Below are 5,272 nucleotides of genomic sequence, written 5' to 3'. Positions count from 1 at the left end.
GGAACGACGACAGCTACTTCCTGCTAGGCTTGGCAGCCTGGTGGCCAGACTTGAAGACTGACTTTGGGTCACCAAGGGTTGCAGATCCAAGCTGAGCCACAAGGTGGGGGCACACTCCAGGCCTTAGTCTTGAATTTCACCCACTTAATTATTTGCTTATTTTCTTTTCACTCAGCAAATATGGAGTGCCTACATGTGAGAGTATGGCTCCAAGCAGCAGGGATGTAGCTGTGGCTAAGAGAGCCACTTGACACCCACCTCTTCACTAAGATGTGAAATCTGGTGATTGCACACACAGAAGCACCTCCCAAAGAGCCGAGAACCAGGCAAGAGACCACAGGGTGATGTAGCTGCTCCTGTCTTGGGTTCTAGGAGTTAAAGAGGTAGCTGTACTCTCATTAGGCACCAAACACACATAAACTCAAAACGTCAGGCATTCTCCCCACACATTTGTTAGACCACCTATGATCAAGAGCAAAAAGGCTAGCAAGCATGGCTGAGGATCTGAGAAGGCAGAGGCCAGACACTGTTGGTGGGAACATGGATATGCTTGTGGATATGCAGTGTTTTGTTTTTAAAAACAAGTTAAAAACAGATCTACATTATCCCAGTCCAGGGTCATGCCTGTGTCCAAAGGAAATGAAGTTAGCATGTTGAAGAACCACTTGCCCAAGGTGTTCCTTTTAACTCTGTGCAGTGTAGCAAGACCTAGAATCATTATAGTGTCTATTGAAAAGGGTAAAGTGTGTGTGTGTGTGTGTGTGTGTGTGTGTGAGAGAGAGAGAGAGAGAGAGAGAGAGGTGGAGAGAGAGAGAGAAAGAGAGAGAGAGAAAGAGAGAGAGAGAGAGAGTCCATTTACATTGGATACCTAAAGTTTTCCTCCCATGTACAGAATGTGGAGCAGGCTGGAGGTGGGACTGGCAACAATATTTTAGTGAGTTCTGAGTGTGAAACAGGATGGAGAGGCCTGGTGGAGAGAGCAGAGATCATGGCTATAACGTGACTGTGAACTTTGATGTCCTAAGATATTCTTAGCATTATGACACATAAGCTAAGAGACAGAGATGTGAATTAGCTGGATGTAGTTATCGTCTCAAATACACAGAGACATCAAAGAGTCACCTTGGACACATGAAAAATAGACATCAAGAAATCTGGAACACTAAAAATGTCCTCTTGTTTTCCCATAAATGTACACAAACTAGCCTAAGTACACTGGAGTTATCATTCCATCCAGTGTGGTATTTGTTGTGTGCTCAAGCAGGGCTCCCCAACTTTTTTCTTTCCTTAGAGATACAGGGAGCTTCAACCATCATTAGCCAGGGTCTGATTCCTGGCTCCATACATATTCCGTTTTGATGTGGTGCCAATAATTAAACACCAGTGTAGGAAGCGATGGGGAAGACAGCGTGTTAGACAGTTGGAGCCCGCTTCCTCTACTTAGAACTCTTGTGACCTTGGTCATGACATTGAAAATCCCAGTTCAGCCTGTTTCCCTAAGGCCATGGTCCTGGAGCTCACGAGTCACAAGTGAACTGGAGCATGCGGCCCCTTGGGCTTTTTGTCGCCATGTGGGACTCTACCCCAGCCAAACTTGGTCTGGCTTCTTCAAAAGGTGGCTTAAAGATACATCTCCTTTCATCAAAAGAAGGAAATAAACTCTTAATAATGAGCCCGACACATCTCACTCAGATCCAGCTGTGTACCAGTGTCTTGATCATCTGTAGTTATATCACAGCCTGCATTTGCATGGCTTAGGAAGACAATAGCATGATGTTTCCCTTGTGTTCTGAGGCTGTATGGGGCTGTATGCAGGCAGGTGTTCTGTTTAATCTGATTGTTACTGGGGCTGGAATGTCCATGGTGGCATCTTCGCACACATGTCTGATCCTCTGCTGGGTGGTGGAACGAGCCAGAGGCTGGCCAGGCATTTCTCTCTTGTGGTGAATCCACTTAGGTCACTGGACCTTTCGTTTGGTGGCTCAAGGCTGCCAGAGATACATGAGGTCTGCAGTGGGCTGCACTCCAATATGTGTGTCCTTATGACATTCCAATTATGTCACGTTGGCTAAGGAAGGTCACATGACCTAACCCAAAGAGGGGTCTTTGTGGCAAGAAGCCTCAGAAAAGCAGGAATCGTGGGAAGTGTGCCACTGATTGCTGCCAGTAGGTGTCACCACGTTAACATGTGACAATAGCCAATTACAGGACTGATGTAAGGAGCCCCTCATAAAATGGTGTGGCTATATTCCCAACAGATTTAAGAGTCAGGATCTATTTTGTTAGGGCTGTCCTACCCAGATATAATTTTCATTTAGGAAATTCTAATGCTTTTCCCCCTAGTTTCATTTGTGTTGCTGTGATGATAAAAACCCTAACAAAAAGAAACTTTTGGGGAAGAGGGGTTTTGTTTTGTATTTGTTTTGTTTTGTTTTGTTTTAAGCTCATAATTCCAGGTTATAGTCCACCATTGCTGGTAGGTCACAGTGGCTACAGCCTGAAACAACTAGCCATACCGCATTCACACATGAGAGAAGAGAGAAGTGTATAGCTGCATATTTGTCCAGCCTTTGGTGACTCCCACCTTACACCATACTTTGAATCAAAGAAGGATTTTATTTTCATTCCACGAGATTTGTCCTCTCACAGAGTGTAATTCAGTGGCTGTTAGTGGAGCCACCGAGTAATGCGGCCATCATTACTAATTCTAGACTGTTCCCATTAGTTCCCCCAAAGAAACCTCATCCCATCTGCAGATGCCCCCATTTCCCTCTCTCTTCTCTTTCCTGTCTTAAGGTGACCACTGGTCAACTTTATGTCCCTCTGTTGAGAGTTATAAGCAGGCCTGCCATTTCTGGACACTTCCTCTAGTGGGGATCTTGTGATGCCTGGTCTTCTATGGCTGGCTTCCTTCATGTAGCATAATATTCAGGGTTCATCTGCATGGTAGCACATACCTTCATTCCTTTGCATGACTGAGTAGTGTTCCATAGCACACATACAGAACACTGTATTTATCCCAGCCTCTGTGCACACACTCAGGGAGAATTTTGGCACCGGTCAGAGCTGTGCTTGGAAGCTATAGACAATGGATATGATCAAGTCAGGATGATTTCTCAATCAAGAGACTAATGAGACAAAATTAGATTTTTAGTAAGTTGCTATGGCAAGCCTGTGACAATCAGGCCTGCAGGGAGACAGAGACAGGAACAAAAGAGGTCAGGCTACAGTAATTAGGACAGAAAGAGTAGAGAGACCTCTGTGCCAGGTGCAGCCTCCATCTCCCTATGGCTCCTCCCAGCTCCCCTTTCTCTTTGATTTCTCTGCCCTTTCTCCCTGTCTCCCTCTGACCTTTTGTCCCTCTCTGTTCCATGCCTCTCTTGGTTCTCTTCTATCTCTCTCACTTGTGTCCCCTTTCCTCTCTTCCAGTCTCTCTCTTTCACTCTTTCCTGCCCCTCTTCCTCCTTTTCTTTCTCCCCAGTCACTGGCCCCCCCCCTACTCCCCTGATACTCCCAAATTGAATTTTCCTTTCTTTCTACCCTCCTTTCTGCTTCTCTCTCATTTCCTCCCCCTCCCTGCCTATTTCCTTCTCTCCCTTTCTCTCTCCTGTGGCCCTCTCTCTTTCCCCCTTCCTTTCATAAAGCCTGGAAGCAGCTCATCTCAGGCAGGAGGCCAGAGTGCTTTCAGCCCTGTCTCCTGTTTCCTTCTGCATTGCTGTTGAGGATCAGCCGGTCACGCTCCTTCCTGGAATGTGTGTGATGATAATTGCCTCTTGCACAATTATCTGCCAAGCTCTGTCGGTAATGAAATGAATGATTTAGTTATCCTTGTTAGGAATAGCCCACAATGCTCAGAAACTCGTTATTGCAGCCACGAAGCTGGCAGGAATGCCCTCGGAGGCACCTGCGAGCGGCTTTTACAATTAGCTCTCTCTTCTCTGCCAGAGACCACAGCCCCATCCAGCCCCCACCAAGTGCTGGAAACATCTAAAGGGAAACCAATAAACAAGCCCTGGGTTAAGGCTCAGCGGCAGAGCTTGCTGGACAAGCTCAAGGCCTTGGGCTTGATGTCTAGCTCTGCGAGAAATGTGAGGCTAGGCTGGGCTTCCTGTCTGCCACTTTGACCCACACATCGCAAAGCTGCATGGGAAGGATTAGTCAAAGCTCCGTGGTGATATGCACAGGGCAGAGGCCAATGAGTTCTGGGGAAAGCTTGCTTGGCCAGATAGAGAATGTACACATTCTATACCATGTTTCCATCTCTCACTGCCTCTCTGAGCGCTTTCCTTTTCCAAGCTTCATAGTCATGGTCCAGCCTTGATTCCTGCCTCAGACTTTCTCTACTTACTGCCTGTATCTACAGATGTTCAGACTAAGTCGAATAAAGAAGAGCAGATAGAGGTGGGTATGTGCATGACTGAAGAACGTTGAACCCAGGGACACACAGAAGTATTAGAGGGAAGTTGTATTTCTTCTGGGAGATTCTATACAGAAGTAGGGAAAGAGTGGCCTGGAGCTAATTAAAAACACTGTTTCAGTTAGAGAGTAGAAACATTCTTACAGTTAGAGAGTATAAATACTGTTTCAGTTAGAAGTAGAAACACTGTTTCAGTTAGAAAGTAAAGAGCCCCCCCCCCCCCCCCATCAAGTTCCCCTCTGAGGCAGAACCATTGCTCATTGACCATTCCCTGGGCAGCACACATCAAAAACCTGTAGGGTGGGGTGGCTGCCTGAATCCACTGCTAAGGATCAGCCTCAGCTTGGAGAGGGGTTCTGAGAAAGGGGTGTTTGAGAGCAGTGAAAGAAACAACTCAATCATGGGGTATAAGCTGGAGACAGCTTTGTCTAAGAGATCTTCAGACAGCTCATCCAGAGAGCTCAGCTCTCACAGACCAAGGCCCCGTCTTTTATTTATGTATCAATCCAGTCATTTACTCCAGGTTCCCTTTTTGATTATCCTATGAATCAGCATCATGACCCCAGGCCCCTGATTCTTAAGAAAAAGACAGCAAGCACATTTGTTTTTATTTTCTTTTTGTCCTTAACATTGCAAATGAATTCAGAGATCTGCCTATTTTTTGTAAGCACAAACAGTAACCTTAACTGGGTGGGATCTTGCCCTGTGACCACCATTCGCTAAATTTTTTTATCTCCTTCCTAAATCTTTCTGACAAGCTGGCTCATAGTGCCATAGTGCAGCTGCCTATGTTTATTAGGTCCATGAAATCCCTCATATAATTCATATTGAATCCTTATATTTTGCATGGTTGAG

Source organism: Mus musculus, chromosome 6 (genome assembly GCF_000001635.26).
Source record: "Mus musculus strain C57BL/6J chromosome 6, GRCm38.p6 C57BL/6J".
In the NCBI taxonomy this organism is placed as follows: Eukaryota; Metazoa; Chordata; class Mammalia; order Rodentia; family Muridae; genus Mus; species Mus musculus.
Note: the sequence above shows the minus strand (reverse complement) of the source record.